Source organism: Saccostrea cucullata, unplaced genomic scaffold (genome assembly GCF_032062105.1).
Source record: "Saccostrea cucullata isolate Sc308-1 unplaced genomic scaffold, CSIRO_AGI_Scuc_v1 ctg9509, whole genome shotgun sequence".
In the NCBI taxonomy this organism is placed as follows: Eukaryota; Metazoa; Mollusca; class Bivalvia; order Ostreida; family Ostreidae; genus Saccostrea; species Saccostrea cuccullata.
In genome coordinates, this window is record NW_026925094.1 from 1 (window position 1) to 25634 (window position 25634).

The 25634-nt window shown below is 34.1% G+C and overlaps 1 long non-coding RNA gene across 1 annotated transcript; it reads left to right on the top strand.

Moving 5' to 3' along the window:
- The first annotated feature begins 15179 nt into the window (after positions 1 to 15179).
- Positions 15180 to 16531, top strand: LOC134268058 (uncharacterized). Its single transcript, XR_009992274.1, has 2 exons — positions 15180 to 15636; positions 16390 to 16531. It is a non-coding gene; the product is annotated as an uncharacterized LOC134268058 (long non-coding RNA).
- The last annotated feature ends 9103 nt before the right edge of the window (positions 16532 to 25634 follow it).

A 25634-nucleotide genomic window follows, 5' to 3' on the forward strand; every position in this document is an offset into this window, starting at 1 on the left:
AATATGGAAATATCCTCAGTTTGAGTTAATTCAAGTTTGTTCATATCATGACCTCTGGTGGTAGGGTAGGATAATAATGGGCAATCAAAGCTTTACATAGAAATATCTAGGAAAATCTTTAAAAATGTTCTCAAGAACAGCAAAGTCATAGCATGATTGGTGATACTTAAATGGAAGCATCCTCAGGTAGTGTAGTTTCAAGATTGTTCAAATCAGAATTCTTGGGGATAGGTTGGGGACACAATGTGGGATCAATTTTTAGCTCATCTGAGCCAAAGGCTCAAGTGAGCTTTTCTAATCACATTTGGTTGTCATCTGTCTGTCTGTCCATCCGTCTGTTAAGTTTTCACATTTTTGACTTCTTTTCAAGAACCACAGGGCCAATTTTAACCAAACTTGGTACAAAGCATCCTTCGGTGAAGGGGAGTTTAAATTGTTAACATGAAGGGCCAAGACCCCTTACAAGGGGAGATAATCAAGAAAAGACAAAAATAGGGTGGGGTCATTAAAAAATCTTCTTCTCAAGAACCACTGGTCCAGAAAAGCTGAAACTTATGTGGAAGCATCTTGGGTAGTGTATATTCTAAATTATAAAAATCATGACCCCCGGGGGTTGGGCGGGGCCACAATAGAGAATCAAAGTTTTACATAGAAATATATAGGGAAAAAATTTACAAATCTTCTTCTCAAGAACCACTGGGCCAAAAAAGCTGAATCTTATGTGGAAGCATCCTGGAGTAGTGTTGATTCTAAATTGTTCAAATCATGACCCCCGGGGGTTGGGCGGGACCACAATAGGGAATCAAAGTTTTACATAGAAATATATAAGGAAAAAACATACCACTAAGGGGGGGGGGGGGGGGGGGGGGGGTAGGGCAAGGCTACAGTAGGTATTGCAAGGGTGATAAATCTGGTAAAGAACGGCATCACCAAAGTTATTCAGGTGAGCGATGTGGCCCATGCATAGGAATATATACTTAAATTTCTTGTAAAATTTACTTGATAACACCAAATCAGTATGATAAGTATTTTTTTTAAGGTCACCTGAATAATTCAGGTGACTTGTTGCTGTCCATTTTCATCCATCGTCGTGTGGTGTGCATCATCCGTTGTGCAATGTGCATTAACATTTGATCATTTTCAGCTTTTTCTCTGCAACCACTGAACTGATTTCAACCAAATTTGGCATAAAGCATCTATGGGTGAAGGGGAACAAAAATTGTGAATTTCATGGTCCCTGCCCCCATCAGGTCTGAGGGGTGGGGCCAAAACCACTAAAATTAATGCAAATTCAAGAATCTTCTTCTTTACTCATGAACATGGAGCAGTCAAACTATTTGCATGATTGTAATCAGCATTGAGTCAGCATTGAGTTCTCTACCAAAATTATGAAATTCATGGCCTTGGGTCAGGGGTTCTAGTGCTAGGGTGGGGCTATATAGAATAAATAGTGAAAAAGCCTTATTTCTTTGAAAATCTTTTTTTCTGCTCCATGGCATTAATTAAACTAAACAAGTACATAGTTATGTTAAATAGGGTAGGGTGGTGTAATTTCGACCGATAATTTTTTTGTACTTAAGATTGGTTAAAGTGTGTCACTGTTATGTTATGCTTCAACTTTTACTGAATCCTTTTACCTTCGAAATACCTTTTGTCTTTCAGATTACATTGATTTTATTTATATTTTTGGCACACAAGTAGACTACACTAAGAAATAAAAGAGTGCATCGGTTTTTGATTTCGATGAACGGTGTTGCCATGGTTACTAAAAATAGAATTTTCTTTGAAATTCCTTTAAAACGCTACTCCTCCTAATATAAAAGATTTCAATAATTACTTGGCACACAAGTAGACTAAAAATACATAAAATATATGAATTTCGGTTTTTGATTTCAATGAATGGTGTAAAAATGGTTACTAAAAATAGAATTTTCAATTTTGAAATTCCTTTCAAACGCTACTCCTTACAGTTTTGATTTGATTTCAATATTACTTGGCACACAAGTTGCTAATTTGTACATAAAAAGGCATCGGTTACAAATGTAAATGAATGGTGTTGCCATGGTTATAAACAAAACAAATGATTTTGAAGTTATTGTAAAACGCTACTCCTCCTACAGTTTTGATTTGATTACATAATACTTGGCACACTACTACACTAAGATACATAAAATAGTGCATTGGTTTTTGATTTCGGTAACAGATAGTTGCCATGGTTATTTAAAAATAAAATTTTCTTTGAAATCCATTTAAAATGCTACTCCTCCTACAGTTTTGGTCTGATTTGCAATTTATTAGGTAACACACAAGTAGACTATAAATTAAAAATAGTGCATTGGATTTTAATTTCGATGAACGATGTTGCCATGGTTATCAAAATGAATTTTCTTTGAAATTCCTTTAAAACGCTAGTATCCACAGTTTTGTTCTGATGTTAATGGCTTCCGATCCTTTAGTAAGGCAAAATAGAGCTACAGTCTGTAATTTTTTGGGTGATAAAGCCTTTTAAAGTGTGTCACTGTTATATTTTGCTTCAACTTTTAATAACCTTTTACCTTGAAATAAAATTGTCTTTCAGATTACATTGATTTTATTTATATTTTTGGTCATAATATGAAATAAATGTAACTCAATTTACAAGATATGTGTGTTGGGTAACTTCGACCGATCACAGGGTATTTTCGACCGACGGGCCAATATAAAAGAAATAATTGACATCAGCTCTAAGATAGTAAAAAAAAAATATATGAATTTAAATTTTTCAGCTGTACAGCATAAAAGATCGAATAAAAATACTGACAAAAAAAGATGTCAATTTTCAAAATGTACCTAATTCAAAGACATCAAGTGCACTAGATGTCTCTGACGCCGATTTGCTAATTTGTTAAGGCATGCTACAAATGTAAATGAACAGGCATCTAAACCGCATATAAACGAAACAAATGATTTTTCATTATTGTAGAACTAGTTTCTACCACGTATTCATGTACATAATACTTACACTACTATTTTTTACGGACGGTCATGAATTCTTTATGACACTAATGAATTTTTCAGTTAAACAAAGTCGAAGTTACCCACTTCATGTAAGGAAAAAGCCTTTTCAGCTGATTTGCAATTTAATTTGTAAAAACTAAATACTATAAATTAAAAGGGTATGAATTTCATTTTCAAATTCATATTTGATAAATGTCACGCCAGGGATATACATTGGTTGTCTTTCCATACACGATTTTTCTGAGGTGATAATTCGCCGAAGTGGCAAAAATACACTCGTCTGTAATTTTTTGGGTGATAAAGCCTTTTCTTTGATGTAATTTTCCAATAAGGATCTTAATAACGCTCATTGAAATAAAATTATTATCGACACAATATATTAAAAATACGTTTTCTTTCTAGATAATACAAATGTACATACGCAATTATACACAATAAACAGAAATATTGTAAGGTATTTATGAACGGTCGAAATTAACCCGGTAAGAGGCCGATAAATACAAGATAAAGTAAACTTACATTTAACAAGCGTTTAATTGTTTAATGTGTTGTAATCAATTTAACACACGCTCATACATACAAAAGATCATAAACCGACCCCCCAATTTTTAACAAAGAAAATAATACAAGCAATTAAAAGAACAGTAAATAATTAGTGCTCCAACTGAATAAACATTGCCTTGAGGGGTGTTGAGAGGTAATCATCAAGGGTATATTTGATTAAGCGACACGAGTTACTAGAGTTGTAAATAAAACAAGACATCTTCAACACGGCTGATCAACCGGTGTTATGCGAGTATATTCCTCAGTTTACCTGGAGTAACAAGTGAGAAAAAATGAGTCGCATTGTAAATGCGAAAAGTATTTCTGCATAAAGTTGCCAGTGTTTGTATTAGAATTACAACGCCCATGAAAAAGTCTGCAATATTGTTTTGACATCCCCCCCTTTTTTTTTTAGTTTCCAGGTCAACCTCATTAAACTACTGTGTTTTCATTGACAGATTTCATTTTTTTTTAAAGAAGTTAATCCTGCTTTTTTTTTTTACTCTGCCGAATTGTTGCCCAAACCTATGGGGCCCATTTTATAAAGAACTTATGGCTAAAACCAAAAACTTAAGTGAATTAAAAATTTTTGCTAAATCAAATCTTTTTGAAATTGTTACCCTAAAAATATTCTAAATTCTTTTCAAGAAGAATAAAAAACGTTTTGAAATTTATGTAAAATACAAAGATATAAGCATAATAAAAAAATTGTCTTAGGCCAAAAAAATTAATCAATAGTTTCTCAGGCACCGCCGCATGACTTCAAAAACGGCCGCATTGATCAATTTTATTGACATATTGAAAAGGGAAATAACTCGATTTTCTATTTTTCCAAGTTGAAACAGAAAATTGAATTATTGCCCTTTTCATAAATGCTAAGATAGACGTTTTTATTAGAAAAACAATATATTTCTTCTAAATTTACAATATTTTATGAATTAACTTTTAAATATCAATGACATCATCTCGGGTCTTTCCGTCAGAGGTTGGAAAAACAACCTCAAATCTATTAACATCACCGGATGTTAAAAATTTATACATTTCCTGTTTATTCAAATATAGGAAATACGGAGTTAGAAGTCCTGTCTATACAGTAGAGACCCGCTATTATGGTGATGGTTTTATAAGATAGAACGCTTATTACGTTGTAAATTCAAAGCACAAAACCATTTCTTAACAGATCTATACAAAAAAGAACCGTTTATTACGTTGTCCAAAAAAGCCAGGTCTCAGTATTACGATGTGAAAATTCTGTCAAAATTTTTTTCACTCCGTGTTTATTCAGTGTTGATTGATGTTAGACACTGAAGGAGACGCTAAATAAACATTGGAACACCTGTGCTCTGAGAGAGTGTTAACTAACAGGGCAGTTAGATGATTAGTGATGCTTGATTGCACCTACGTGGACTGTTCTAGCGAGCTCAGCAGATTTGGAGATGTGCCAAAGCCATTGTTAAACAATTAAAGTTTAATCATAAATCTAGTTTCTTCTTTATCTCTGTAATTTTTTTAATTATTTGAATTATTTCATACTTTGTTTAATAAGTTAATTAAATAAATAAAAGGTTACATTTAATCTTATGCATGTATGGTGTACACAGGTACACATAATGGGTAATTTCGTTTGCAAATAAACTGCGTGAATAAACTGCTTGGGTATCAAACATAATTTTGACAAAATTTGAACTCCACTACAAACGTTTTGACAGCTTGGGTAGTGGCTTGGACTACCCCTCAGTTGTCAGCAGAAATACAAATCTATAATTGCTGAACTGCTAAACTAAACTAAAAATTCAAATTTATTTTGATAGATTGCTTGTGTGTTTACTTTGACCTTTTCATTCAAATAAAAAATGTTCCTGTTTATTTAGAAATAACTTTAAATTGAATACAAAGATATTGAATTTCTTATGAACACATTATCTAGACAGAAAGGGAGTGCATTCCCAAGTGAAACGATTATGGTAAGTATGCATGCTGTGAAATTCTGTTTTAAATGATGTTTACTCTAACCTTTTTATTTAAATAAAATAAATAAATTATCAAAATTTGGGTTGTTGTTTATGTAGAAATGACTATGAATATGAGGACATTGAAATTTTCACGAACGCATTATCTGGACAGAAACGAAAGTGAAAGTACATGTTAAAGAAAATGGCGGCAATCAAAAGAAGAATGCTGAAGTTTCTATTAAAAATGTGCTCATTGCTTTTACTATGATGAAAAAGAAGAAATAAATCATGAAACTATGTTTTAAAGATAAGTAACAATTTGAATTATGTGTATATAACATTTTGTATTAAGAATATAGCAAAAAAGGAGTGTTTAAGGATGTAAAATAAAAACCCATAATAATCATAAAATTAAAATGTTTTATGAATTTTATTAAATGTTTCATAATATGTTGCCCTCGGTAACTGAATTTTGCGTGAGAAATAAGCACACATGTTGGGCATAGTAAATCAAGGACTCTTTATATATATAAATTTTACATTTAATCAACAGGAAGTTGTATATAAATTTTAAATGACATAATTCCATAGATAAAAGGTCCCCATGCTATTTATTTCAAAAAATGATCGTTAAAAGGGAGGGTTGTCATGGCATCTACCATATACTTTTTTGAAGTCGTTTTTCATACATGCCAATCGGAAAGGCCCGATGAATATCTCACATGAAACATGAAGAATGAAACTGCAGAAACGGCAAATAAACTTGTTTTCTCATATTTAACAAGTCGAAGGATGTTATCACTTTCTTAGTGTTAGTGTAATGAGCATGATAAAACTTTTACTACAGTACCTTGACAAACGTATGTTTTAACCCAATGGTTAATCATGATACAAACCATGAACTGAATACAATGATATGTATCGTATCGTGGGGTAGGCGTATCATTGCACCCCTAGTAGAAACTACCTTCACTCAAAATAAAAAATTGCTTAGTAATTTTTTTTACTTATTTTAAGTAATCTGATTACTTAAGATAATTGTTGATTATGACTATGATTGAGTTTATGTACAGGATATATATTAATCACGAATACTTAAAATTCAGTATTGTAAGTAAATTAATTACTTAAAGAATATTAAATTCATTCAAAAAATTTTTAAGTAATTTTAAGTAAAATAATTTACTTGGATTTCCATTATCGCCCTTGAAAATATTTTTTAATAAAACAAAATATTAATTAAATGTTTTAAAATTATGTGTATAAATTTTTGATTACAATTAAATGCCTTAAAAGTAGATATAAGGAACCAATATGACCCCCAATATAATGACACTTTATAAATGTTTTAGGTAAACTATTAAAAAAATTAATAAAAATGTGCCAATCGAAACTAGAAAGTAACATTTACGGTAATGTGGAATATAATGACTTGACTATAAAAAAGTCTTATTATTAAAATTCTGTTATATCTGACAATATGACATTCAATTCCATATTTCTCTCTTATTAGAGGAAAATCAATTAAATCTAATACAAGATTAATAATTTTTTTACTTACATTATGTAAATGTCAACTCAAAACCACTTCTGAATAACCCAAAAAGCTTTGTTTTTCAAATACTGAGTAGTTCTTTTTTTTTACTTATTTTAAGTAAATTATTTACTCGTCACTGTTTCTATAACTATAAAATTGTATTACTTAAAATTACTAATAAATATTATAAATTACTTATCATGATTGCTATGGTGACAAACTTTTTTACTTAAAAATTACTTAAAATAAGCAATTCGTTTACTTGATTTGAGTAAAAGTAAGTAATATTTTTTTTGAGTGTTGTCAGCCTTTAATCGTAATCGTAATAATTATTGTACCATTTCATGCATATTTTTTTTTTCAAAAAATAAATGAAGTTGAAATATTGAACATTATTTTAACAGACTCAAAATTAAAACTACAGCCATGTAAGAATTATGGATGTTTCTGGGCCGCGATGTTTTGGGACCCCGACGTTTCGGGACCTGACAACATGTTTCGGGACATGGGTTAACACGTTTCGGGACTTGGGCTAACACGTTTCGGGACTTCTAAATATTTTGTTAAGGAAATGAAATAACTTGTTTACTTGACTGTGTTTTTAAGTTTATACATGTATAATTTCTTAGTTATGTTCCCCAAACGGAGTTTGGAACATATTGTTTTTACTCGGTTTCTTATTATTATGTCGTCCTGAACGAAGTCGAGGACGACATATTGCGATTGTATGTATGTTTTTGTTATACAAGCTGTGTCTCGGAGATGGCTGGGACAATATTCCTGAAACTTTCCTCAAAGGAGGATCACTAGTTGTAGTTGTGTTGTGTGGTCATTCAGTTTCATAATGTTTACCGTTGCCATGGAAACCTGCAAAAAGCGACAAATTTTGTCCGCGAGTATTCTCTCTGGTCCCTTGAACATTCGTCATGAAATTTTATTTATATAATGATTCGTATCTGTAATTGTGCTCATTGGATTTAACACTTGGAAATTGTCAATAGTTTCCATGAAAACAGGTGAAAAGTGAAAAAAAAATTTCCTTGATTTTTAAATCAAAGTACTGAAAGTACTGAAAGGACTGATACGAGTTGATTGATTGATCATCCCTCTCGAGAATTTTTCACTCATAGGGAGACATCACCATATGCCGGTGATGGGCTTCAAATTTTGACCTTTACTCGGCACTCAGGGCCATTGAGCAGTGAGGGATCTTTATCGTGCCAACGCCTGCCGCTGACACGGAGCCTCGGTTTTTAAGGTCTCATCCGAAGGACCCGCAACTTTCACTTCAAAGTGCCGAGCGCATGGCAAAGGAACAGTTGCTACCCATTTTAATGACTAGGTCGGTCGCGGCCGAGATGCGAACTCACGACCTCCCGATCACGGAGCGAGCGCTCTACTGACTGAGCTACCGTGAACGGTGATACGAGTTGATGGTTTTCCAAGCTTAGCTATAATGGGTATTGTTTTATTGATGAAAAGAAATGAAAGACTTGTCCAGTTCGGGGCGACATAAGCTATTGCTTGCAATAGCAGACTTTCTAGTTATTATGTCACCCCGAACGAAGTCGGGGATGACATATTGCAATTGTACACATTTTTGTTCTCCAGGCTGTTTCTCAGAGATGGCTGGGACAATCTTCCCGAAACTTTCCTCAAAGGAGGATCACTGGTTGTAGTTGTGTTGTGTGGTCATTCAGTTTCAAAATGGCTACCGTTGCCATGGAAACCTGCAAAAAGCGACGAATTTTGTTCGCGAGTGTACTCTCTTGTCCTTGGAACATTCTTCATGAAATTTTATTGATGTAATGATTAGTATCTGTAATTGTGCTCATTGGATTTAAAAATTGCAAATTGTTAATAGTTTCCATGGAAGCAGGGGGAAAAAAAATTCTTTAACTTTGATTTTTAAATCAAAGTACTGAAAGTACTGATATGAGTTGATGGTTGTCTAAGCTTAGCTAATGGGTATTGTTTAAGTGATACAAAAAATGAAAGTCTTGTCCAGTTTGGGGCGACACGTTATTGTTGCTTGCAATAGCAGACATTCTAGTTAAGGTCTTCCGTCTTCACAGAAGACCTTCTAGTGATTCTACTGTTTCTTCTTATTATTAAGGTCTACCGTCTTCACGGAAGACCTTATAGTGATTCTACTGTTACTTATTATTATTAGGGCTTTTCGACTTTCGTTGAAAAGACCTATTCTTTTTGTCTTGTTTATTAAGGTCTTCCGTCTTCACGGAAGACCTTATAGTTATTCTACTGTTTCTTATTATTATTATTATTAAGGTCTTCCGTCTTCACGGAAGACCTTATAGTGATTCTACTGTTTCTTACTATTATTATTATTCTTATTCTTATTATTCTTTTTTTTGACAAAATTTTGTGCAGGCGATTAAATAAAAAACTATTCAGCAGTTTTTCATGAAACTTTCACAAAATATGAGTTATAATATGAAGTTGTTACTTTCGATGAAAAATTTGGAAAATTCGCTTCTGGTGCCAAGTTATGGACAATTTCCTGATTTTAAAATGCAATTTTGTCGCCCCTTTTTATCGAAAACGGTTAAGGATATGAACTGGAGACTTCTTGGAGATGATAGATCATGACTTTGTGGTTTGCAGAATCACCTTTTTGTGCGTCGTCAGTACTTCCGGTCGTTACGAGATGCAAATTTAAAAAAATCGTATTTTCTAACTTTTTTGTTTTTCAGTATTTTTCATTTATTTTCAGCTTGTTTATAGAAACCCTTCTAATAATGCTTACTATATAATTTGTTGAATGGTGATAAGTCTAAACTCTAGATATTAGCATTCAAAAATCTGAAGCGGGTCCAAAATGGCGGCTGTCTCTGTCAACGCCGACATTTCGCAATAGGTGTTTACGGAGGCAGCCGAGCGTTTGTTTGAACGAAAGTAACATAAGAATAAATGAAAGGCAAAGGAATACTTGGATTGTCACGTCGTATTTATGTTGCACTTCTGTGTCAAACTAACGTCTTCTATAATTGGTTTTGGCTGGTTTTCAAAGTAGAAAAAGAAAAGACTAAATGTGCAAATGAAATTCGATACCTAAGATCTCTTGTGCATCGCCGAAAAACAGATCTTAAATCATACTTATAAGTAATGCTTTCTCAAAAAAGAATATCAATTAATTTTGTCAATATAAATATTAACCACTGTTTTTCCTATGCACACTTGTGTCATATTAAACTAATAAATTAGACAAAAATAAGAAAACGTTTTTTTTAAAGATCGCTTCATGGAGTTTATTTTAGCATTCTTGTCTCAAAGACCTGATTCAAGTTATTGAGCATAAACGATATCGGATTCCTGACAGTCATAGGGCGAGTCATGTTTTCCTGCGAAACTTTTCAACCTTTTTCGATTAACTATTCGGGATAGTTCACTTTGAGGATAAACAGGAAATTGAAAAAAAAATCATAACCGTTTCACCGCTTTAGTGTTACATGCATATGTACAATATGGAATTTGTAAAATGTGTTAAACATACTTTCTAAACTTCGAATCTTAGGCTATAAGAACGTTCTTTTCTTTTAATTTCATTAAAGCTATCACTCCTATTTAATAGAACATTCCAAAGAAAAGGGGCGAAGATTAACTCATGGCGTTTGGCGCTAAAATTTGAATAGTGACCCGCCTTTCATAATTTTAAGAGAGAAGCACTGTATCATTGATATATACAAGTAGATTTAGAGTAGAGGTCCCGATAGCGTAATATTTAGTGCGTTGGAATTTCATGTGGCGACTTTGGTTCAATCCCCCTTGTGTGCAAATCTTTTTTTTTACTTTTCAAATCGATTTTACGTGTTCTTTCCGGAATCGGACGGAAGACCTCTCGTTGCTCGCAACGAGTTTCATCTAGTTATTATTATTCTTTTTATACGCCCGTCTTAAGACGGGACGTATTATGTTATAGGCTTCATGTCCGTCCGTCCGTCCGTCTGTCTGTCCACTCGTGTCCGGCTCATAACTTCAATACTAATAGGCCTAGGACTATCAAACTTTGTCAACTGGTACTTCTTGGGTAGACGGTGTGTCGCGCACAAAAAGTAGGTCGCTCTGACCTTTAATTAAGATGCTATGGCCAAATATGGAAAAATCCTGTCCGGCTCATAACTAGTAAACTATTAGACCTAGAACTATCAAACTTGACAAATGTATACATCTTGGGTAGAAGGTGTGTCGCGACCTATTTCAAGGTCACTGTGACCTTTAATTTAAGTGAAATTTTTTAAAAAACTAAATCTTTTGAATTTTTAATTTCATAATCCTAAAAAATGTAAAATTAAAGTTGTATCCTTGTTAAAAAATGTAAAATCAAGTAAAAAAACTTATTTTTTCATCATATACTTTACAGCAATCTGTAAGAAATGTTAATGTTATAAGAGGAATGCAGTTTGTCCCATGGGTATAATTAACAAGCATTGGTCAAGAAGAATTTTGATAGCAGAAATGTGCATGTCAAATTAGAGAGAAATTAATGAGTTTATTGTCAAGAGTTAACTGGAAGACCATCTCTGACCATGCAGCTGTTGTCTCTTGGGAGTTGGGCAAAAAGAAATGGCCTCATAGTTGCTTGTGTTAATTAAGAGTTCTAGATGGCTAGTTCAGATAAAGATCTTTCAATTAGTTATTTGGTGTAATGTAATTAAAAAAATTGATGATTTAAAATACAGTATATGATTAAAATTAAATTAATATTGTCTGATATAATAAAAACTAATTGTACATATTTACATTGAAAAAAAATACATTTCAATTTTTTATATATTTGCAACAAATTGCAGAGTGCCATGTCTTATAAAATTTTATAGTCTAAAGAATAATTTCTGTTTGATGTTTTTTAGACTGTAGCATTTTTAATCAATCATAAAATATGCAATAAAAAATCAGCAGATGGATATTTGTTAAGCTCTAACTCAGCCAGTTTAGAATTATATGATGTATTATTTCTTAATTATTGCCTACACTCTTAGACAAGTATGTACAATAAATATAATAAGGAATGGAAATTAGATCATTGAAATCAGTGTCAATCTTGTAATCTTGAACTTGGTAATCAAAGTTACCTGATTTTCTTGCACTCTGATTACCAATTTATGATCATTATTGAACAATATTTGACGGGCGTATCATGCTGTGGCGGGGCACTTTATTATTATTTTTTTTCCAAAATTTTGTGCACGCGATTTCTCGAAGACTACTGGATGGAATTACATGAAATTTTCAGAAACAATGTGTCGTAACATGAACTTGATCTATCTGAGCGATTTTTTGAAAATTCTTATCTGGTGCCAAGTTACGGGACATTTCCTGATTTTAAAATGATATTTTGTCTTCGGTTAATCTCAAGAACGGTAAAAGATATCAATGTGAAACTTTCAGGGATTATAGATCGTGATAGATACTATCCAGGGCGCGACCTTTCGTTCGTCGTCAATACTTCCTGTCGTTAGGAGATGCGAATTGAAAAAAGCGTATTTTCTAACTTTTTTGTTTTCCAATATTTTTTATTTATTTTTGGAATATTAATAGAGACCTTTCTATTGATGCTTACTATATAAGTTGTTTGATTATTGGTTAATCTGAACTCTAGATATTAATATTTGAAAATCTGAAGCGGGTCCAAGATGGCGGCTGCCTCTGTCAACTCCGCCATTTCGCGAGTAGGGGTTTATGGAGGCAGCTGAGCGTTTGATTAAACGATTCTGACATAAGGATATATGAAATGTAAAAAACTACTTCGACTCTCACGTAGTAGTGAAATGGTTGGAGGAGTTACGTCCCGTTACTTGTTTATATTATAATAGCTAATCAATAAAAATATTGTAATTAATTGGTCAATTGACAAAAGAATTATACAAGTATTATTGATAAATGATGTTCTGTTAGAAAATAATAATAGTGTTGCCAAAAGAAAGACAGTCTGTTGTATTTTATCAATATGATATCTGATAATAACTTATGATCATTGATTAAGTTGAGGTACAAGGGGGCAGTACAGCCAACTGGCTTGTGTCTTCACTTTTGTACAGAAACCAATTGGTGTAACGATCAAATTGGATTGTGCAAAGTTGCTGTAGTTAGTGATTAGTTAAAATATAGTCGTGTGACGTTAGCTATAGGTTTGTCATTAGGACAGAGAAGCTTTTACAAAGTTAAATCATATTGTGTAAGTTACTAAGTATATTGTAGTCACTTGGCTAGAGTTATAATGGCAACTTGGTAAGCAGTAAGACACCAGGCAGGTGTTAAAGGCTAAATCAAGAGGCACCAGGCAGGTGGCTATTGACTTATATAGTCAGTTATATAGTGAGGCAATTGTCATATGGCACCAGGCAGATGCCGGTATTAACTGAAGATATATAATTGTACAAAGCACTTAGGTCATTTGATTTAAAGACACCAGGCAGGTGTCATATTATTATCTGTATATATTGCATTCAATCGTATTGTCAGTAAAACTCGGTAATCTGAGCACGGACCTACTGACCGCTCAGGTCCGACACGTTACAGTAGAACGTTGCAATTGAGTGTCAATCTTAAAACTTAATTTCCGTTTCATTGCTTTAGTGTAACTGGGCTAGATACGATATGTAATGTGTATAATGTGTTACATATACTTTCTTAACGTCGAAATAAAAAAAAGGCGCTAAGAGTGTTTTATTTTTAAAATTTAATTGAAGCTATCATACCTATTTAATAGATCAGTCCAAGGAAAAGGCGCGAACATTTACTCGTGGCGTTTGGCACGAAATTATGAATGTTTTTTTTATAATTCTTAGACAGGTGAACTGTTGCAAAAGTATACACAAGTATATTTAGAGCAGTACTCCCAATAGCTTAATGGTTAGCGCGTTGGGGATAACAAAGTATTTTTAAAAAAAGCGCATTCACTTTGGCGCAGGTGTATAATGATGGACCTCTTCCTTGTGACCAAAATTTTGAATCTCTTTTCAACTCGATTTTACGTGGATTTCTTTCCCTTTCGTTGCTCGCAACGAGATCGTATCTAGTTATTATTATTATTATTAGCTCACCTGAGCCGAAGACTCAAGTGAGCTTTTCTGATCAAAATATGTCCGTCGTTGTTGTCATTGTCGTCGTAAACTTTTCACATTTTCATCTTCTTCTCAAGAACCACTGGGCCAATTTCATCCAAACTTGCTACAAAGTATCCTTGGGTGAAGGGGATTCAGGTTTGTTCAAATAAAGGGCCATGCCCTCTTCCAAGGGGAGATAATTATGAATTAGTAAAAATTTAATGGAATTTTTAGCTAACATGAGCCGAAGGCTCAAGTGAGCTTTTCTGATCACATTTTGTCCATCCTCCGTCCGTCCGTCTGTCTAGCTGTCCATCTGTCTGTCCGTCTGTAAACTTTTCACATTTTTGACTTCTTCTTAAGAACCACTGAGCCAATTTTGACCAAACTTAGTGCAAAGCATCCTTGGGTAAATGGGAATTTAAATTGTTAAAATGAAGGGCCAAGTCCCCTTACAAGGGGAGATAATCAAGAAAAGACAAAAATAGGGTGGGGTCATTAAAAAATCTTCTTCTCAAGAACCACTGGTCCAGAAAAGCTGAAACTTATGTGAAAGCATCCTGGGGTAGTGTTGATTCTAAATTGTTAAAATCATGACCCCTGGGGGTTGGGCGGGGCCACAATGGGGAATCAAAGTTTTACATAGAAATATATAGGAAAAATCTTTGAAAATCTTCTTCTCAAGAATGACAAAGCCATAATTCAATATATTTATATGGAAGCATGCTCAGGTAGTGTGGATTCAAGTTTGTTCAAATCATGACCCCCGGGGGTAAGGCGGGGCCAAAATGGCCGACCAAAGTTTTCAAAGATATATATTCGAAAATTCTTTAAAAATCATTTTCTAAAAAATAGCAAATCCATGATTGGTCATGGGACTACTTTTGGATTTAAACTTTACAATAAAAAACCATTTTCTACTTTTTCCTACCCTTAGTGCTCAGGTGAGCGATGTGGCCCATGGGCCTCTTGTTAAAGTTTGTCAGTTATTATCAATGTTAAATGTCCACCAACTTTACAGACAACCCTCGTGTAAAATTACAATGTTACATGTTGAATTCGAAAGTTTATGATCAATAGTAAAGAAAGATCGAAATCTGAACTGCTATGAAATACGTCCGGTCTGTCGGGTGTACTCTCTATAAATAATATGTTTTGAATGAAAATGAAATAAATCTGTAAAATTTAAAGAAATCTTAAGTTTTCTTTGTTGTTTAGATACGAGGAAGTGAAATATAATCTTTGGTGATTGAAATTCCCATCTTTTTAACAGAATTAAAAGAAAAAGTGCATGTCTGATATGTATTGGAAGTTATATTTTGATACGATATGATTCTTGAATATCGATATATTAATTGACACAGCCCTAACACCAACCACATGCATATTAAGTGATATTTAGGAGTAATACTGAAATATCTTTTGCTTTAGGGTACCATACACCTGAGGAATATAATCAGTACAAAAAATTCATAGAGCTTGGAAGACAGCGCCAGTATGCAAGACCATCCCGTGCCAAGTCGGCCCCAGCAGAGAGATGGTAAATAATTAGGGCCCCACTTGGCGGGCGCCCTATAGTGATCAGTCTGTCCGACTATCCTTCCGCGCTTTTGTCCATCCAAGATATGTTGTCCACAGCATATCCCCTCTTTCCTTGGCCCAATCTGGCTCATACTTCACCCACAGAGTGCCTTTGGGTAAAGGGTTTGCAGTGACCTTGAACCATGTTTCTAGGTCAAAGGTCAAGGTCGTAGCAGAATTATATGAAAATCCCTGTCTGGAGCATATCTTCTCTCCCCTTGGTCCAATGTGGCTCATACTTCACTCACAGAGTGCCACTGGTCAAGGATGTGCAGTAACCTTGAACAAAATTTCTAGGTAAAGGTCAAGGTCAAAATAGCCTATCTGTTTAAAAATCTATGTTTGGTGCATAATTTCTTTCCCTTAACTCCAGTCAGCCTCAAACTTTGATCGATGATATGCAACAATTTTCATAAAAGATACATTTCTAAAAGTTTTTTTTTAATTTTATTATTTTTACAGAGAAAAGTTACTTTTTGTCCCCTTTAGACTCAAACAACTTCAAAAATAATCCCTTTTCAGCTTACCTTACATTTTCATATTTGTTGCTGAAAGTGGGGCCCTTTGAGATGGCCACCATCTCAATGATATCTAGTTTCACTTACATTTATAACTTTATGTCACATTATGAGTAGAATACTACACAATCATAGTAATACATGTACAGATTTCCTGTAATGTCATGCTATTAATTTTTTTCATACAATATCAGGGCCAAAACATTTGAAGAAAGCCTATTTAGTGATGAAGAAGAACAAACTACCAAAAAGTCTGCATCATCCAAAAGTCTTAGAATGAAATCCCCTACAAACAGTAATAGACGGGATCCTGTCAAGTCCAGCCAATCAGGAAAAGCAACAGGCAGGTCTACAAAGGAAACACCAGTGTCAAAATACCCAACAACATCAGAACCTTCACTCAAGCCCTACTTGCAGCCAAAGTCTGAAGTAAGACCAAGATCACGATCCAGATCACCACCTGAAGAGAAGAAGGAAGAAAAGGGAGAAAGTTCTGATACCTCAGAAAGTGTGCAGTCCTCCCCAGACAGAAAAATTCACAGGGAGGGGTATGATAGGCCACTGTCCAGAATAGGCCACATCCCTGAAGGTACATAAACTTTTTAAAAAAATAAGTTTTAAATAGATTCCTCTACCAAATTACATAGATTGTCATTGATATTTGTTACATTTAATTGTAACACCAAAAGGAAATTGGTCCTATTCTTGTATGTTTTTACAGTTATTTTTGTAAAATATAATTCTTAGTTTGTTGCAGTCTTTCATAGATTGCGTAAATTCTTGATACAGTAAAAACAAAAGGCATGCACTCAGAAAAAGAGAGATAGAAATTACCTCAAAAGTGTGTTTAATTATTGTTTACTTAATGTGACAGCCCATGCTGGATTGTTTGTTTTGCAATTAAGATTGCTTGTTGTTGGTACATATATTACAAAAATTTTTTAGCTCACTCAGACAAAGTCTAAATAAGCTAATGCTCTAATCCCTGGCCTCAGGGATAATATAGACTCCCTGTTAAAGTTTTGGGAGCATGTCCATTCCCAAGTAACTATAAGCCATACTTGAACCAAACTTGTCTGGATGATACATCTTTGGGGATAGACACTACCACATTTGCTTCAGATGCTGGATCTGACCTAGATTTTGCAGATGAGTGAACAGGTAAAAGTTGTAGGTCCTTTGGATAAGACCTAAAAAAAAAACTGAGATCCCCATGTCACTATTGATTATATAGTGAAAATGCATTAATTCTTTGAAAATCGTTTCCATTGCTCCTGGGTTTTATGGCAATGGTCCAAGTATACATATATTTATGATGAAGAAAGGTGTATCTAGCAAAATGGTTATTTTTTATGCCCCCTGGGTCAGGGTTACATAGTCTAAAAGTAAATCAATGCTTTGAAATCTGCTCTTTAGTATTAGTCAATCATTTTGTGATAAAATTTGCAAAATTTTGAAATATGTGGCCACAAGGTCAGTGGTTGCTTTGGTTTGAAGTGCACAACTGGTTATAAGGTTGAAAGGCATTTTCTCTTTGTTACTCTGATCTACCTCTGGGTATTAAGTAAATAGAGTAAGCATGCTAAGTTTATACAGTAAAACTCGGTTATAGCGAAGTCACTGGGACCTATAAAATTACTTCGCTATATCCATAATTCGTTATATCCACAGGCCTTTAGATCACTTAGAAAATCAAAGTACTGAAAGTACTGAATCGAGGTACTTCAGTACCCATCACCATAAGAGGAAAATACCTCGCATTTCTCTTCAAATTATATTTTGATTTGTTTCTTGTTATACAGTAGCTGCAGATCTGTAGCTCTCCGAAAAAATTCACAGACCGGAGAGCTACAGTGCCACCCATTGAAAAACTGTTTATTTATTGCGCAAAAAGAAGTGCGCTGTTTCTCGATTTATTTCTCCGTGTTTTTAAACTGTCATCTCAAAATATTACTAACCTTGTGTTCCTAACATATTCTTTCACTGTTTCCACAACAATATGTTCCTTATAATTGTTTTTAATATGAAATTGAGATCATCAAACATATCGTCTATTTATAATGCAATTTTGGTTTGCAAGATAATTCAATCCAACGCACTTCGTGCAGATGTCAACTACGAGAGTACTTATTAGAGGAGTAAGGAATTTTTTAAAATGTATCTTTATTGCGATTGAGGTAAGAATTTGGAAGACCTAATCCAGAACTAAGCACAACTTTTTGTGGGCAATAAATATACAGTTTTTTTTCAGTGGATGGCACTGTAGCTCTCCGGTCTGTCAAAATATTTTTTTTAGAAGAGATACAGATTTTCAGCTAGTTACACAGTAATAAGGATGAACATTATATTTAATGATATTAACTAAAAAAGTGCAGACACGGGGCTTACATAAAACACTAAATAGAATAAGTATCCTGCCAGTATCATTTTGTCCAATGTATCCTAACTCTGTCACCAGGGTTCTCTACAATATGCCAACGTATTAAAGAATCCCCCTTAGTTAAACTTTTCATGAACTTTGTATGAAAAAGAAAATAGAGTACGTGTCATATATTTTTGAAATTGCAGCATGAAGGCTCTGGGGCCGTAAAACTTAGATGAGCTCACTCTTGATCTCAGTCTCACTTTTCTACAAATACATGTACTAGTAATTCTTTATAAGTAAAAGTGAAATTAGGTCAAAAGTGCCCCTGAGCAAGGAAACAACATTTATCATTGATGCAGCTAGCATTTAATACAATCAAAAACCCTCTCTTTAGTTTTCACATCCTCTTCAAAGTTCATTTTCAAATTCCTTATAATAACTTTCTTTTTGTGAATTCTTAAAATTATGAATAATAGAAACCACATAATAATAACTTTATTACAAGTATAAATTATTATGTAATCTAGATTAATAGCTCTAAAATTTACATGCATGTCTTTATTTACATCATGATTCAATCATTTTAACAATAGAAATGATCTACCTTCGGTATGACATCGATAGATGTTTTTAGTTGTGTTAACATTGCGTCTTGTTGTGTATAACTAATGTAACAATGTAATTTTTCATATGCGGAATCCTAAATTCTAGAGGAGTTCCTACCGAGTATTCGATGACGTGGTCATTACTCATTAGCATGCAGCGAAATAGGTACAGGTGCCCTGCTGTTATTCACCTTTTTCAACAGTAATAGCATCAAACAGATTTATAAGATTGGGACGATATTTTTACATTCTGAACAGATTTTTTTAATGAATTACAAAAACAGAAGGGTGAAAATAACTTCGCTTTTGTGATAATTTACAGTGAAGTGCGAAAACATCTTCACTTTTGTAATAATTTACGGTGAATTTTGGAGCTCAGTAGGGACTATTGCGCCTCAGACGCCTCTATGTTAACCCCAAATTTATTTAATTGCATGTTTCAATTCAAGCAGAACGCTTCCTTCTGTTTTGTTTCAGTGTATACTGTTCTGTTCTCTCCCTTGCCTGCGATCGACGTTCAATACACATACATGTAGGTCACGATCTCTGCTGCAGTCAGTTGTTTACATTTTACCCTCGCTAAAATGGTTCAGAGCGTAGGGATACTTCATATCTTATTCCCACTCAGGAACTTGTATTTAGTATTTGTAAATCCATAAAAACACTATTTACTGCTTGGAAATTAAATTAAATACATTGTAGATCTTGTTTTGTGACTGAAATTCTGATTTTAATACATGTATAATCAGGGGACTATATTTCTTAGAGAACTGATAAAAACTAATGTTTGAATATTTCCAATCAATCTTGCAAGTGCTATTGTTTACATATTAGCAACCTATCTCTGATTTGATCCTTGCCTTCTAAGGTACCATATTTTAACAACAAGATTACTGATCTGTCCCAAAGAGTGAAGATCAAAAAGAAAATGCAAATGGTAGTGATCACAGGTGTCCGCCATTAAGCTATAGAGCAGCTATTGAGGCTGACTTACGTCACCTCGAAAAATCATTTCAAATACTTTATCAATAAAAAATATTTATGGGAAGAAAAATACTCAAATTATGTTGTTTTTCTCTTATAACCGGAAGTTATTGTTTTTGTTTCCGGTGGTACTGATATATTTTAAAACTACAAATAAGATGCTATAATGTGATGCAAAAAAAGTTTTATAAAAGAAAAGTTGAAATTTTCGATTTCTTAGATCACTTCCTGTGACGATCAGAAGTGACGGCGGACAATCTTATTACAAATGGATTTGCCTACTTATCAAGATCTACCACCCCTATAAGTTTGGTGTCTTAATTTCTTACCGTTTCCGAGATCTAGCTGTGATAACTTCTCATTTTGAGGACAGGAACTCACGCGACCGGAAGTGAATTTTACAAAGATATTTGATGTTACTGTAGACATTTGCAGTCTGAATAACATATTCAAAAATCATTCCAAATGCTTCATGTATAAAAAATATTTAAGGGAAAGAAAAGTATTCAAAATATGCAGTTTTTCTCTTATAACCGGAAGTTGTCGTTTTTGTTTCCGGTGGGACTGATATATTTCGAAACTACAAATAAAATGCTATAAAGTGATGCAAAAAAACTTTCATAAAAGAGAAGTTGAAATTTTCGATTTCTTAGATCACTTCCTGTGACGACCGGAAGTAACAGCGGACGATGTTAACCCAGATGGTTTTGCCTACTTATCAAGATCTATCACTCATAAGTTTTGTGTATTCATCTTTAACCATTTCTGAGATATGACTCTGACAAAACTTTTTTGAAAAAAGTGGAAATCAGACATCTGACGACCGGAAGTGAGTTTTGAAAAACTGAAAACTGCATTTGAAAGATATTTTTACTCTCTATCATCCCTGAAAATTTCATGAGAATCCGTACAGTCATCTCTGAGAAATCGTCAAAAGAAAAAGGGAAAAAAAATAATTATAATAAAAAGAAAAACAGCGGAATCACTATAAGGTCTTTCGTCTGAAACGGAAGACCTTAACTAGGTGCGTTCTTGTTGCTAGTGCAAGAAGCAGGTCTTCCGACCGACTATTCCTTAGAGTTCTATGCTATGTCATCCAAAGAAATAGATCTCAGCTTGTATTTTTTTGTTTATGTTCATTTACAGTAGTCTCTCAACATAGATCATGATTATTACAGTTATTTCACAAAATATCTCAAAATAAAGCTTTTAAAAATTGGCAAAATATTCCATATGATACATGTTAAAAAAGAGATAAAAGTAATTTGCCCAGAAAAAAGACAAAAACAAAGAAAAAATTTTTGCAATGCCACCATCGGGATTTGAACCCCCGACAGTCGGATAAAGTTTGGTTCGTTCATATCTTTGCAATAAATGCACGCATGAAGAAAATGAAAATATGTTTAGATATCTTCGAAAGCACTCTATAGACCTTGTAAATCCAAAAGAAAAATGTTGTAAAACAAAAAAGTTGAAAAATTACACTTTTTGAATTCACTTACATTTGCGACCAGAAGTAAGAACGACGAAAAATGAAGGACGTTCAGCACATCTACATGTAATGTTCTTTCATGTCCATGAGTTTCAATTTCATATCTTTAGCCGTTTTCGAGAAAATTAGGTGACAAAAATCCATTTAAAAAATACAAATTTCCCCAAAAATCGCGAACGGAAGCAAATTTTGAAAAAATGAAAAAGAGATCTGGAGATATTAACCTGATGCATCTGTCCTATAAAAATCTTTGAAATCCATACATTCATAGCTGAGATATCGCCCTAACTATGAAAAAAAAGAATAATAACTAGAACAAAGCTCGTTGCAAAGCAACGAGTAGGTCTTCCGTCCTGTTTGACCGGAAGTAACTTTTGATTTTAAAAAAAGAGTAATTATGTCTCCAATGATTTAAAACACCCAGATATGTATTGATTATGGCAAAAGTAAGCCATTTTCGACTACTTCCGGTTCGACCGGAAGTGACGTCGACAGACGGAAAATTAGGTTTTATGCTTCCAGTGACATAAGTTACCCAAAAACATGTCAAGAACGTCAAAAATATGCATTTTATGACTACTTCCGGTTTGACTGGAAGTGACGACGCCGGACATATTTTGGCAAACGCAATAGGATGAGCTTGACATTTTGAACAACTTTGCTTCTTCGATGTATTATAAATTCGGAATACATTTTGAGATATTAAGGAAAAAACTTTGGCCCTCTAGATCCCTTATTTTAGGGGCCAGCCCCTTTTTCCACATATCATCTGTTAGATCTTGCAATTCTACACATCTTTTGTTATATATGTATGTACAAAATATTTCAAGGTAAAAAAAGGTGTGAGAAATTTGAAATTCGTGATAGGTCTATTTTTGGTCCACAGCGAGCGCCGACGTGCGTCATTTCCGGTAAATTTGAAATACCTGATGCACTTTTACATACATAGCTCTACCATGCCTTAAAGTTTGAAGTTTCTATCTAGACCCGTTTTTAGCTCACCTGAGCCGAAGGCTCAAGTGAGCTTTTCTGATCACATTTTGTCCGTCGTCCGTCCGTCCGTCTGTCTGTCTGTCTGTCTGTCTGTCCGTCTGTCTGTCCGTCTGTGAACTTTTCACATTTTCGACTTCTTCTCAAGAACCACTGGGCCAATTTTGACCAAACTTAGTACAAAGCATCCTTGGGTGAAGGGGAATTTAAATTGTTAAAATGAAGGGCCAAGTCCCCTCACAAGGGGAGATAATCAAGAAACAACAAAAATTGGGTGGGGTCATTAAAACATCTTCTTCTCAAGAACCACTGGGCCAGAAAAGCTGCAACTTATGTGGAAGCATCTTGAGGTAGTGTAGATTCTAAATTGTCAAAATCATGACCCCGGGGGATATAGAAATATATAGGAAAAATCTTTGAAAATCACTGAAAACTGAAAGTTATGTGGAAGCATCCTGGGGTAGTGTAGATTCTAAATTGTTAAAAGTCATTACCCCCTGGGTAGGGCGGGGCCACAGTGGGGAATTTTTACATAGAAATATTTAGGAAAAATCTTTGAAAGTCTTCTTCTGAAGAACCACTGGGCCAGAAAAGCTGAAAGTTATGTGGAAGCATCCTGGGATAGTGTAGATTCTAAATTGTTCTATTCATGACCCCTGGGGTAGGGTGGGGCCACAATGGGGAATCAGAGTTTTACAACGTTGAATCAAAACATCCTATTTTAGTGTAGATTTCAAATTGTTTAAATTATGATCAGTTGGGTAGGGTGGGGTCACAATATGTATTACAAGGGGAAATCTGGTAAAGAACGGAATGGTCAAAGCTTCTCAGGTGAGTGATGTGGCCCATGGGCCTCTTGTTTGGAAAAATTGTGGACAATATGACCCTTAAAAATCAGAAAATTGACGATATCTCTAGACCGGAAGTGACATTATCGAAACGGAAAAAAACGCATAAGGTTCAAGTGATGATCCATACGTCCTGAAAGTTTCATAAGATTTCGTTGAGCCGTTTACGAGAAATCGCGTGCACAAAATCGGGAAAAAACAGTAATAACTAGAGCCGAGCTCGTTGCAAAGCAACGAGTAGGGCTTCCGTCCTGTTTGACCGGAAGTAACATTCATTTTTTTAAAAAATGAGTAATGAAGTCAAAAAATGGTTTAATCCTCCAAATCTATGTTAATTATTGCAAAATTAAGCCATTTTTGGCAACTTCCGGTTTGACCGGAAGTGACGTCGACGGGCGGAAAATTAAAGATTTGAGCTTCCAGTGACACATGATATCCAGAAGCCTGTCAAGAATAGCGAAAATATGCAATTTTTTACTACTTCCGGTTTGACTGGAAGTGACGTCGCCGGACGTATTTTGACGACCCCATTAGATAAAGCTTGACATTTTGAACAACTTTGCTTCTTTGACGTATTACAAATTCTCAACACTTTTTGAGATATTTAGAAAAAAAACTGTTGGCCCCTCTAGATCCCTTGTTTTAGGGGCCAGCCCCTTTTATGAGATATTTTTTGAAAGATCTTGCAATTCTACACATCTTTTGTTCTTTATGTTTTCACAAAATATTTTCAGGTAAAAAGATATCAAAGAAAATATGTGAGAAATTTTGAAATTTGTGATAGATCTATTTTCGGGCCATAGCGAGCCGGTAAATCTGATATACCTGATGCACCTCTCCAAACATAGCTCTACCTAGCCTCAAAGTTTGAAGTTTCTATCTCGAGCCATTTTTCGGGAAAATTGTGGACAAAATGACCCTTAAAAATCAGAAAATGGACGATATCTCTAGACCGGAAGTGACGTCATCGAAACAGAAAAAAACGCATAAGGTTCAAATAATGTTCCATACGTCCTGAAAGTTTCATAAGATTTTGTTAAGCCGTTTACGAGAAATCACGTGCACAAAATCGGTAAGATAAAAAAAAAACAATAATAACTAGTTTTAATTGTAACAGGTGTGCATCCACGTGATTTCATGAATTTTTTTCTAAATCGTATTGTAGGATATCTTAATGCATTACTATGTTCTAAATTTCAAAGCATTTCGTTAAAAAACAAAGGAGATATAGCCGTTTAAAGTTTCAGCCAATCAGATTGCAGCACACGTGCATGCGCGTGATTTCTTGATTTTTTTGTAAATCATATTGCAGGATATCCTAATGCATGTCTAAGTTTAAAATTTCAAAGCATTTTGTGAAAAAACAAAGGAGATATAGCCATTTAAAGTTTCAGCCAATCAGATTTAAGCGCATGTGCATGCGCGTGTTTTCATAAAAATTTGTATGTATCAAATTGTAGAATATCCTAAGGCATGACTATGTTCAAAATTTCAAAGCATTTCGTCAAAAAACAGAAAAGATATCGAGATTTTTGTTTCAGCCAATCAGAGTGAAGTGCACGTGCATGCGCGTGAGTTCGTGCTAATTTGACAGTGTCATAGTATTTACACTATCAATATATCCTTATATAATAAGTTTCAAAACATTTCATTAAAAAATGCAAAAGTTATGGCTATTTTAAATATATCTGTCACTTCACTCATTTCACGCGCACAGACGTGCAGGCGTATGCGGGCAAAATAACCTTCGTTCCGCACACCTACACTACACACCTATTAACCCTAAAAAGGTTTTAACTTAGTTGGGTGAAGAGTTTCTGAGAACACTTCCGGACAAAAAAGTACCGGAGAACAAATAAGAAAAAAAAGAATAATAATAATAACTAGATACGATCTCGTTGCGAGCAACGAGTGGGTCTTCCGTTCGATTCATGATAAGATGAGATAAGACTTTGATTGAGATTTTCATTCTAAAGTAATGATTTTCCATAATCTATAAAAGACATTAAACATTAAAGACTTAAAAAATCGGCTTTTGGCCCCTCACGGCCCCTAATTTTAAGAATCAGCCCTTTTTATTCATATCATCTTAAAGCTCTAAGGATTTTGATCACTTTTTGTTAAACAACTATTCAGGCCAACCCTTCAACTCCTT